Source organism: Schistocerca piceifrons, chromosome 1, assembly GCF_021461385.2.
Source record: "Schistocerca piceifrons isolate TAMUIC-IGC-003096 chromosome 1, iqSchPice1.1, whole genome shotgun sequence".
In the NCBI taxonomy this organism is placed as follows: domain Eukaryota; kingdom Metazoa; phylum Arthropoda; class Insecta; order Orthoptera; family Acrididae; genus Schistocerca; species Schistocerca piceifrons.
The window spans coordinates 607,646,737-607,659,668 of NC_060138.1; the positions used below are offsets into that span (position 1 = coordinate 607,646,737).

At 38.4% G+C, this 12,932-nt stretch overlaps 1 protein-coding gene across 3 annotated transcripts in view; it reads right to left on the reverse strand.

Annotated features, from left to right (window-relative positions):
* Positions 1–12,932, reverse strand: part of LOC124787601 (multiple inositol polyphosphate phosphatase 1) — a 218,652-nt gene that overhangs the window by 23,582 nt on the left and 182,138 nt on the right. The gene's annotated exons all lie outside the window — the stretch shown is intronic.

The following is a 12,932-nucleotide window of genomic DNA, read 5'->3' on the forward strand; positions in this document are numbered from 1 at the left end:
GCTGACAAAATCATCTTTGCCTTCTTTGATGCACTTTTAAAAGAGCTTTGTCCATTTATTTGGCTGCCGTTTTGACTCTGGTGCATAATGATAGATACAGATTTCATTAACAGTCACAAATATGCACAAAAAGTCTTGTGGATTATGATTAAACATCGCCAGACACTATCTTGAAATGTTGTGCCAGATGTGCTTATGGTTGACAGTGAGCAATTATCCATGCAGGTTTATGCACTCGCTCAGTTGAGATGCCTGCAATCTCAGTCTTTTTAACTGGTCATCTTACATTACCAAACCACGGATTTTGTCAGTGGTTTCCTTTGTGGTGACCTCAAGTGGATTGCCAGTGTGCGCTTCATCTTTCATGCTTCCTCAATCACGTTTAAATTCATTAACCCAAAAGTAATGGCCTTCAATGATTGTGCAGAGTCCCTATAAACTTGATCCAGTTCTTTTTTGATTTGTGCGCGAGTCCAACCCTTCAAACAAAATGTTGAACAATGCAATGAAACTCATTTTTCTCCATTTTCAATCACAGTCAAGACATTGACCAATTCAGACAGCTGACAACAATGAACTATAATCTGTACATTTTTGAAATTCTTTACACGATCCTTGGAATAATGAAGCTTACTAACTGTGAAGGTGCAGGAAAAGTGTTTCGTTCTTTCATACAAACTTACCAGACTTATCAAACCAAGCTGGTGTACTTTTACTTGTGAAAAACAATTCAAAACAAAAGGTCTATTAGGAAACTCCAATGACTCCCTAGGCATGAAATGCTTTATAACATTGGCCTGTGCTGCTGTTAATTCCAGATGAAATTAAACATGCAGTACTGTTTCTTCAGAAGCACTTTTATTCTTTCTGGATATATTTGGTGTGGCCTGTCTTAGCTGCCTCATCCTGTATATCTTAATAATAAATAGGAAGGCACAACAATGTATAAATTATGATAAATGACCTTGTGGATAACATTGGAAGTTCACTGAGGCTTTTTGCGGATGATGCTGTGGTATATCGAGAGGTTGTAACAATGGAAAATTGTACTGAAATGCAGGAGGATCTGCAGCGAATTGATGCATGGTACAGAGAATGGCAATCGAATCTCAATGTAGACAAGTGTAATGTGCTGCAAATACATAAAGAAAGATCCCTTATAATTTAGCTACAATATAGCAGGTCAGCAACTGGAAGCAGTTAATTCCATAAATTATCTGGGAGTACGCATTAGGAGTGATTTAAAATGGAATGATCATATAAAGTTGATCGTCGGTAAATCAGATGCCAGACTGAGATTCACTGGAAGAATCCTAAGGAAATGCAATCCGAAAGCAAAGGAAGTAGGTTACAGTACACTTGTTCGCCCACTGCTAGAATACTGCTCACCAGTGTTGGATCTGTACCAGATAGGGTTGATAGAAGAGGATCATTTAGTAATCGCGAAAGTGTTACGGAGATGATAGATAAACTCCAGTGGAAGACTCTCCAGGAGAGACACTCAGTAGTGGTATGGGCTTATGTTGAAGTTTCGAGAACATACCTTCACCGAGGAGTCAAGCAGTCTATTGCTCCCTCCTACATATATCTCGTGAAGAGATCATGAGGATAAAATCAGAGAGATTAGAGTCCACACAGAGGCATACAGACAATCCTTCTTTCCATGAACAATACAAGACTGGAACAGAAGGGAGAACTGATAGAGGTACTCAAGGTACCCTCCACCAACAACCGTCAGGTGCCTTGTGGAGTATGGATGTAGATGTAGATGTAGACACTATATCATATAGCAATGCTGAAGATCAACACTTTAAGCACCTGATATGACAGCTGTGATACTGAACACATGAGCCATACCTGAATTATTAGTTCCCTTACACCTGGTGCAATAGGGCAGGCATTTGTGGAACCTCTTCTCCTGATAGCAGGACAGTGGTTTACAGCACTGTGAGACCCATACATGTTGTGTTGTTGCAATTCTCTAGACGTTTCCTTCAAATGCCACACAAAAGTATATAGTTCCATTATAGTTTGTAATCTGGTGACTATAAACAATAAAAATTATTTTGAACGTCAGGAAACTCGCCATAATGTCCGCTACAACTTAGCAAAAATGGCACCTCAATACATTTATTCTTTCTGGATATATTTGGTGTGGCCTGTCTTAGCTGCCTCATCCTGTATATCTTAAGAATAAATAGGAAGGCACAACAATATATAAAGTATGATCAGCCAGGGTTCAAATTTACTAAGTCGGGAGACATCAAGAAATAAATGCAAATTTATTTTTCCATAGGTATTGACAAACAGAAAAATACAGTGTTTGTAGTCAATAAAAGTTTTATGTTAAAGTAATATAGGTGTAATTAGTCTGCTGAAAGAAAACACTGTGCTAACACACACATAACTGGTATTTTTCTATGCCAACAACACTTCAAACAACCTACACACACACAATGACAGACGGGTGGAACAGTTGATCCTGATGTTTCGTGTGTGTGTGTGTGTGTCTGTGTGTGTGTGTTGGGGTTTATGGGCGCTCAACATCGAGGTCATCAGCGCCCTGACACACATTAAAAGGAACGAATGTGGACAGACCTAAGAAAACTGAAGCACACACGCAAAGAAAGCAGGAAAAGAAAGAAAATGCTATATAAGAAAGAAAACCAAAGGAAAGGGAAAACAGAGCAACAAGAATGCCACTGAAATTGTCACTGGCTGGCTACTGACATAAAATATGGGCGAGCTTGTCACACAGTGAGCAAATTAAAAGCCTCTCCCTAAAATCTTTGTAAAAACATTTGACACGGCACAGAACCTTAAAACTTTAACCACATTCGTCCGAGTGTTGCCTAAAAGAGTTGGCAGGTCCGCTGGCAAGTCAGCCGTGGCCCGCTGGTCAGAAAATAAAACGCAATCCAATAAAACGTGGCGCACAGTGACCTGGACGCCGCAAGCACCACACATTGGAGGGTCTTCTCGCCGGAGCAGGAAGCCATGCGTCATAGGGCTGTGGTCTATTCGAAGCCGAGTGAGGAGAACCTCGTCCCGTCGATGGGGCTGAAAGGAAGTACACCACACAAGCGTTGTGGGCTCGACTAGACGGAGCTTATTGTCAGTCGCTGATGTTTCCTACTGGTCGATATCACTTAGGCTAGTATGCATGTTTTGTGCATCAATGTTAGCATGAAATCCCTGCGATATTTGACACTGTTTGGTAGTCAACTGTGCAGGTTATGTCATTGACCTCCTAGCTGACCAGAAAAATGACTTGACAGTGAAAACAGCATGGCTGTGTAACCCTTGTGCGCATCATATCTGTGTTCTACCATTATGGGTGGGCTTGTCAAAATGTAGCCTCAGCTACGCCATCATGGCTATCTGTAGCAGCGAAAGTTGTAATACAGAGGGGGAACTTCATCGCAATGTAGCCTCCACTCTTCTGTCACTGCAGCTACTCAGTGCACATGTAAGCAACAGATTATCTCATTGTCAGTACCCATGACAGAAATAAAATATATGCTGTGTTGTAACATTCTAAAATCTCCATTGTTACTCAAGTGTCAAAATGCCAAATACCCAGGAGAAACTTTCACTGATCACAAAAACAACAGTCTATTTTGCTACTTTCACTTCACATACAACAGGATGACACAGGCAATAGAGACATTATATTAACCACTGTTCATAGTGTTTGACAGTTCTTTTCTTTTGCAGGTGCCACTCTGTCTTCTCACTAGCCAACACAGTCCACTGCTTAATGACTGATCCTGTCCTTTCTTACAGGCTTTAGGTATTGTAGATATCACATATCTTACAGATATCTGATGTTATTCAGTCTGTACAATGAGCAAGCTGTCATCTTCTTGTGCCTCTCCTTCCATCATATAATTTTTACGGACATTTCTGACATGTTCTCTTCTATTAATTTTGTAAGATAATACAGTTTTCAGTTCAATGGTATACAAAAGCCTAATTCCAGCAATCTTGTAAGGGCCTTTGTAAACATTATAAAAATTTCTTGATTTTGTGATTAGCCTTCTTGGATTGGATGTGTGTCCTCAACAGAAAGGATTTCTCATCCTATATACTACTGGATTCACCAACTTGTCATACTGAACCTTCCAGTCATTGGCTTTCTTCATTAGCATTTGTTCCATCTTACTGATATTCCCCTCCCATGTCTCTTCTTCATCAGGCAAACTTCTTAGAATTACTCTGATCAGTCTGCTTGTTAAATAGAATTTCTAGCATATGTACCCTGTAGACTCATGTGGCACATTACTGATTACATCCTCAAATTTGCTTTTTAAATGACCTCATTTCCCATTTTTTTTACGGCTATACACTCAATACACATGATTCATTTGCTTCATAACACACTCTGCAGTGTTCACGGCAGGTCCGTAGCATGAAATAAACACTGGCTCCACATCACATCATCTCACCTCAAAGTTTCAACCCATTTCTTACATGGAAACTGGCTTCCACTGTCAACGACTGCTCATTTCGGCATATACACATTTATGAAGTAATCCTTCTCATCTCATTTCCAGCTATCTTACTGCTCCTGGCCTTTTTCCATGGGGACAATTTTACATGTTTTGAGAAAAGGTTGACAATAATCGTCCTACGGACTCAATCACTACTGTCTCTTTAAGCCCTTTCAGTAACACAGGGTGCATGAAATCTTTATGTTACATGATAGTAGACTTGGTATTCTAACAAATTTCGCACTTACACAACAAATGTTGTGTTCTCTTGGCTATATTGAAAAATAAACAACCCATCTCATTTTTTTCAGGCACTTCTTGGGTCCAAAGTATACACTACTAAAGCACATGTTACACATGAGGTGGTGGTTGGTCGTTCTTTGGTAAAATTCCCCTTCATGTAATAGATATTACATTTGGATTTCCTCACCCCATGTGCACCTGTACTTCCTTTTCACCAATGATAGACATTAGACAGCATTCACTCATGGCATAAGACTTTCAGTATTTTGGGGATGTTCCTTAAGGAACTAAACATTTCATTAGGAGAATCATGTCTTCCAGTGTCATCAGGCATGTTTTTCATCTTTACAAGGTTACCAGTAAGTGTGAGAGTGCATTGGGTACCAAATTCTTTTGTCCTAGTTTGTTTTGCAACCCAAAACTGAATTCTCACAGCACTTAGGTCCATTTTGGTAACCGACCCTTTTGTAGTTTGCTTGTTAATAGGAATGACAAAGCTCAACAGTTAATTATCACTACGGATTTCCAGCCTGCTAGATAACAGCAGAACTCTGCGAATCCAAACAGTATTGCCAGTGTTTCCTTCTCTATTGCTGGATACTTCCACACATAGCTAGTCAAAATTCTGTTCCTGAAAGCAATCGTCTTTAAGTTATCATGATCACCTTTTTTATTCATTTGATACTCCCATGCCATAACTGGGTCCATCACAGGGTAAGATCTGAGGTGGTTGGCATACTGATTAAAGCTGTTTTAATCTGTTGAAATACTTCCTCACAATCTTCCATCCATTACCTCAAACTACTGTATTTTGCTTAAGTAGGTTGTGCAAGGCTTTGCTGTTTAGCATTTGATTATCTATGAAACAGCAGCAGAAGCTGTACAAGCCATGAAAGCTCCCGAATTCCTTGTTACAACTATGTATCAGTAAACCATGTACTGCCTCCCAAGAATTTTGTTTCCTGGTGATTTCTGATTTTCTTAGGATCCAATAAGGTCCTATGATTTCAAATGTCTGAAAAATTACCTAAAATATTCTCTCCATGTACTGCTTTACAACAGAATTTCAGCCCAAACGGAAGTATATGATATTGATAGCACCACTCTTTGTATATGAGTGTGGTGTACTGTCTACATTATGGGTCCAATAACACCTGATGGTACTCTAAAGTCAGGTCCAGACCCATAAACACTTTAGCGTCATTGAAATTCTGCTGCAACTCTTTGGTTCAAATGGCTCTGAGCACTATGGTGCTTAACTTCAAGACGTCATCAGTCCCAACTCTTTGGTATTTTCCAGTCAATCTCACTTAAATTAAAAAAACTGATGTACTTAAATTCTTCTCTTCCATTGAGTAGTGTCACTTTATTCAACTGAGTCAGAATTGGAGGTGAATTACATTCAGTTTCACTATCGAGTTGTATTCTTTCTAGCTCCTCTCCCTTTTATATCTGAGGAGTTGAGTACTGTCTGGTGAAATTTTGCCCTTTCCTGGTGTCATTTTTTTCAACTGAAAATCAAAAGTATTGATTGACTGATTTTTTATCTGGTGACGTTTCATTACATTATCTACAGAGTGTGTACTTGTCACACAGAACAAGTCAACTTAATCTAAAACATTTTTAAAATGTATTAGTAGTAGGACTAAGATTTTTCACACAAAAATTTTTCCTTTTAGTTTGGTTATGCTAGTATGGTTTTACTTTTGAAATGTGAATGGAAATGTTGAATTTGTAGGCAACCTTAATAGCAGGATGTTGTGAACTGTGTTGCAGATGGGGAGTGTACCATAATTCCATCTTTTTGGAAAAAAGGGGAGAAGTGGGCACTTTCCTGTTGCTGTAATTCCCCCAAACACTTGTGAAAATAATGAGCTTCTCATCAGGCCATGAAGGCCCTAGGGATGTCTACTAACTGCTGTGTCATCCTTTGTCTTGCAGCATCTTGCAGATATAGTACAGAGGGGCATTTAGTCAACACACTGCTTTCTCAGCCATTTTGCAGACTTTCCAGACCATGGAGCCACCACTACTCAGTCAAGTAACTCTCAATTGGCATTGTGAGGCTGAGTGCACCCCATACCAGACCTCCTACCAAGGAAAAAATGCTTGGCACTACAGGGAATCGAACCCGGGTCCTCCGCATGGTAGCCATCTATGCTGATCATTCATTTACAGAGGCAGATTGTGAAGAGTACTTGGTGCCTTTAACAGAGAATATTACCTGTACGTTCGGCAGCAGATAATAAAGTCATTTGTTAAGATGCAATATCATACATTTTCTGGAGGCACGAACAACAGCATTTCAATGTTATAAAGTGTTCATTTTATAACTTTCGTAGCTGTAACGTACTCAATATGGCTGATTTAGTGCTCAGTTAAATTTAGCTGGAGAATAGGTGTCCACTGTAAGTTTCTTCCCCTTCTCTTTCTTTAATCCTGCTGCAAATGGCTAGAAAGAAATTTAGTTACAAAGCTGTTGTAAGTCTGCTTTTTCAGCACCAGATACACTACAAATAAATCACAGAACTTCTTGAGTTGTATGCTTCTTGGTCAATACTGCATTCTAGAAGTTAGTTGAAAAACTTACATGTTAATGCAGGAGAACATTATAAGTTCGACTGGGAAACATCCAAGTATAAACCACATTCTCACATCACTGATATACCTTCAGTTTGTTGACTGAAGACACAGCTGTTGGTTGAACAGTGAATAAATATAGTACAGCATTAGGCAAGTAAGAATGACGTCCAAATCACAGTCCAGGAGGAAATCATGGAATACAGGGTCATTGTCATTAGGTACACAGAAGTGCTTGCTGTAAACATCAGGTAGTTGCAACACATGAAAACATGTTGGCCCATGGTCGGCCTTCAATCTGTTGTGGTTACATTGTCATGTGACCTGGCACCAGGGCATGTATACTTTTATGCCATGCCTAGCAACCTTGCCAGACATATTGATTGATCCATCCATACGTCCACTGGGCTAACAAGAGCATCTTTTAGAAAATCTCTGCAATTTAAGTTTTCTCTCAACATCGATTCAGTTCCCCACAGGTGTTTTGAAGAGATCATCAATGACATGGACAATGATTTTCTTCATCATTTGAGTATCAATGAACAATGAGGAAGTGACAGATGTGTAGCTGGAAATGATACACATATCAGATTGAAGAACTACAAACTACTTCTTCTTCTTCTTTTTCTTACAGAATTTGGCTGAGTTAAACAAGTGAATACTCCCATAAGCATTAGAGGTGCAAAATTTTTCTGTACCCACATCATCTATAAATGAGCAAGCATGTCTACAACTAATTTGATTATAATTTTTACAAATTATACACACAGAAAGATATTTAGATGTGTACGATATCCTGTACATGTTCTGTATTTTATTATTTGTTTTGAAGTACACCTTGGGTGGTGTGCAGTGGATGGCCTTTGCCAGCAGACATCCCTGTCACAGCACGTGTTGCATGGAGCTATCAACACCTTGCCACATAGTGCCACAAAGGACCTCAGAGTACAACATCACGAGATTCTCCAATAAAGAAGAAATACAACAATGTTGTTAAAAAAGGAAGAACAAATTATGTAAAAGCAGCTAGCCAGGTTCAAATTTAGCAAGTGATCACATCATGTACCTATGCTCAATCACACAATAAAAATTCAATATTGTCTGAAACTAATGGATGCTGTTTCTGAAATAATAAGAAGCACAATAGAAATGTAAAATGAAGAATGAATACCATGAACAGTGTCATCTCACATATGCCAATGGTGTTGAGAAGCACAGATGAAGTAATCAGAGCGACATAATACAGAAAAGTGAAGAAGTTCAACTCGGACAAATATTCTACAGTTTAAAAAATGAATAAAGAAGAAAACACTTATTGCAAAACATGTTTACTATGACTCGACTCCTTGCTACCCAAGAATATTTTGCACTTTCAAGTGGATCACACCAGAGATGATTGAATCACCAAGAATTTAATGAATTCAGACTAAGTCGTTATGAGCGGGGGCACCATAGTAAAGTAATCATGGCTGAACAACTGTATGACATAAAAATAACTTAAAGACTGCATGATCATTTGGAATTTACTATAAAATGTGAAGACTGGACTAAAAGTTTCCTCTCAAAAGTGAATACTGTGCTTAAGTGGTATGAATTACATGTATACAACATTTACACTGATGAAGAACCAACACTGACTGGAAGTCAAACAATTGCTTATTTACTTCATCAAGAAGTTATCAAATGCTTCACAATTTGATTTGAAACAATTCTGTTGAAAAGATATTAACTGGACATGCTTACAGCAGAGGTGTTAGAGGACCCTTACTTGTTCAAGCTATTTTAGCTTAGATTGTACTTGAAGATGACAGTGTCTCAGAAGAAGAAACAGAGAGTGTTATCAGCATTTTGAGCAATAAAGAAAATCTTACTGTACAAAAAATTGAGGGAGGTGATTAATTGTCATCAATTTTAAATAAATAGAATGCACTGGCTCGTCTCAAGGAGAATGGACCTACTGCTGCTTTGTGAGTGCAGTATTTTAATATGGTTTCATTAATTAAGAAGTTCATAGATTTTGAATGTCATGGTGATTGGAATGGCCATTTGGCATGTGTTCAGAAAAGATGCTGTTCTTCCATGCAAGTTGTCATTTTTGGTATGCAGAAAATGCCCATCTTTACATGCAAGATACGAGAGCATTAGCAACTAGCCAGCCAGATGTGTTCAAGTATTTTGCAGCTAAGTGTTATTTCACTATAAATAGAACTGCATCTTCTTGGGCAGGGGTTTGGTCAGATATGACCATAGAACAGCTCTAATGCACTCCATTAAAAGCTCAGGTGATTTGACACAAGGAAGAGGCATAACTAACCCCATTCTAGCAAAGTGGGTTGGAGGACCTTCCGGAGCAACCGCCATCTGGTCATCGTTAGAGGAGTTTACTGGACTGACTTTTTCAAGTGGGGACCAGCATGTTGATCTCCAGGTGTCACAGCAAATTAGTGATGGACAAGACCGGGCAAACATCTATGAGTGTTTCAGCGACCTACCTTCTTTTCCAAAAACGAATTCACTAATGTCTCTCACGACAGGCATAATCAGAAACTCAAAAGTAAGTAATTACCAAGCCCTACAAATTGGTACCAGAACCATGCAGAGTTACATTGGTTGAATTTTTTGTGACATTAAAGAGTCTAAGAAGAATGTGGTGATTTCTCTGGCTAATATGAACCATACCGTAAAGGTGCACAGTGAAACAGTGACTGTGGACACACAATTTTCCAAAGAACAGCCATTACAAAAAAGAATGATGAGGATGTGTCAAAGCCTATGGAATATGAATTATCCCCATTCCCTCTTTAATGAAGGGGGAATGAGGGAAGGAAAGAAATCTCTCTATGATGCTTTTCCAGAAGACAATTATGCAACTCAAGACCTACAAACCAGTGCCAACGTAGTAGGTGGAGACTTACTTCTTCACCGTGTGAAATGGGATGTGGGCACCAATATTTCTGCACTTTGCAATCAGTACATAGCCTATGTGCACAAACATTATGGTAGAAATTGTACTGTGGTATTTGACAGTTACAGTAATGTCAACAGTACAAAACGAGTGGAGTAGACGAGAAGGGCCTTCACAAAAACTTCAGTTGACATCAATTTTAATGAAAGCACGACTGTCACTGTTCAATGGGAGCATTTTATCACAAACGAAAAGAACAAAATGAGGCTTATAGCAGTCCTTAGTTACAAAATGATTGCAAAGGGAATAGAAACAGTAGTTACTAAAGGCAATGCTGACGGTAAAATAGTGAGACGTGCATTAGGTAAAGCTGCCCTGCACCAAACTGTCACAATAATTGGGGAAGATGTTGATTTAATTGTTTTACTGATTGCTTTTTCACAGCCAGGCACTAACATATATTTCAAGAAGCTGGCAAGGGCAAGGCTAAATCCAAATTGTTTTCAATAAATAAACTCCAGCAACTTCCTTTTGCTGAAACAATCCTCCTACACCATGGCTTTAGCGGGTGTGGCACAACCTCCAATACTGCAACAAAACCAAAGGACGAATGGTTAAGCTGTTCAGTAAGATCCCGAGGCAAATGAAGACACTATCTAACATCTTCAATAACCCCTTAACACCAGCAGAGGAGGTCGCACAGGCTGGTGAGAAGAGGTTTCTAGAAATGTATTGAGCGAATGAATATCAGCAAGATTTAAATAAGCTCTGATATGATACATTCTTAAAAGCATCAATGAAGCCAAAACCAGACCTTTCCTCACTACCGCGAACCACAGGAACTACACGCCAGCACTCTTTTAGAGGTTTTTTTACAGGTAAATTAATTTTATTAACTGTCCATTTTTATATAATTATTTTTACAATACCATTTCTTGTTACTTACTGATGTTTGGTTACTTACTTACAGACACGACAGTGGCTCAATAACCCGCTACTGTCAATTGAATGGGGATGGCAGTAAGGGGAGGACGGATCGCTCCACCCACTGACTACCAAAGACTCAGTAGCACTTAAAGCTAAACTGAGCAACATCTTTTCCCGATATTCTACTGGGTGTGGGGGACAATGTGGATGCCGAAAAGCAGCAACCATATGTTCAATGGTTTGTGGCATGTGCCATGGTACATGTACAAATGGTGCACCGTTGCTCGACTTGGAAGACGACGACGATGATAATGATACAGTTGCTGATTCTTGAAATGTACAAATTGAAGATAAGATGTTATTTTATAATAACCAATGTATATTTTGTGATATTTCCAAGTTCAATGGGCATTAAACATTAATTTTACACCATTAAAACACTGTTTCTTTTTTTTTTTTTTTAATTGTGGCTTTTATACCTCTTATAATGTGGAAACTATTAGTTCTACATAAAAAATTAACAGGATCTTTTTTTTAGGAAATTCAATGTAGTTTACTTTTGTACTGGTGAACAGTTTCACTAGAAGATGTGGTTTTTGAGTTATTCAAAAAAACATGAAAAAGTGCACTTTAAATGCCCCCCAACCACCACTCCAACCCCAACGCTCACACCCTCAAGGTCAGGATTTTTAGTATGTTGTTCATCACACTTCACCGCACCATTGTACAAAAATAGTGACAACACGAATTTTTTCCCTTAATTTTCCTTCTTTGACTGGGTTAATGGGCAGGATCTGGATGGAGAGCAACTGTCACAAGTGGTTAAATATCAAGCGTTACAAGAGTCAAGAGTAGTGCCTTTTAGTCTTCAGAAAGGTTATAACTGAAAGATATTGTTTCATAAAACTACAAAATATCAGAGATTTTAGCATATAGCATTTGTGCAAATAGCTCTTTATCCAAAATTTACAGAAACTGCCACAAAAATTATACAGCCAACTAGAACTTGGTCTGTGTACAATGGCAGTTACTGTTACTAAATCAAAATGTCTAAGCAATGAAGAGCAAAATTAGTTATTAATGACTTCCTTGTGTTGAAGTGCTACATTCATAGCCATCATAATTTGCCTCCCTGGACATCTGGCACAAATATATCTAATTTTTTTAGTGTTTAGCTTATTATCTTACTTCTGTGGACTAGTTGCCACATTTAGGGATAGCTGCAAAGACAAGAAATTCAATGCCAGTACTACAGTATCCTACCAGACCACCAACAAGCATGTAGTTTTGACTTTTTCTTTTCTTTTATTAAAGGTCATAGATCACAACACAAAAATGATACAGTCCTACAAATTGAATCATTTACTATAGTCAACTGACTTGGCAACAGGTGACTACAAATTCTTTTTGCGTCTGAAAGAACATCTCTGTAGCAGCAAATGTATTACAGAACTGGCCAGTCTTATAGGAACAGGAGGAAATAACTTTCTCAATTACTATCAAACTGTTACACAAAAGAGATGAGGACTGTGCTATTATGTACAGAGTTACTAACATAAGTAAATGTGGTGCACTAAACCACTGGCAGTTACAGCAGGATGTGAGCATTGTGTGTTTTCCCTCATTTAGGTACCTAAGTTCATTCTCAGTGCATATTTATCACAAGTTACAAAGTCACTTGTTAATTCTGTTTTAAATTTTTTCCTGAATGTAGTTGTTGCTAATATGTATAAGTAACACATAATTCTGAACTTGTTATTTACTGCTGCTTCTATTTTCAGAAT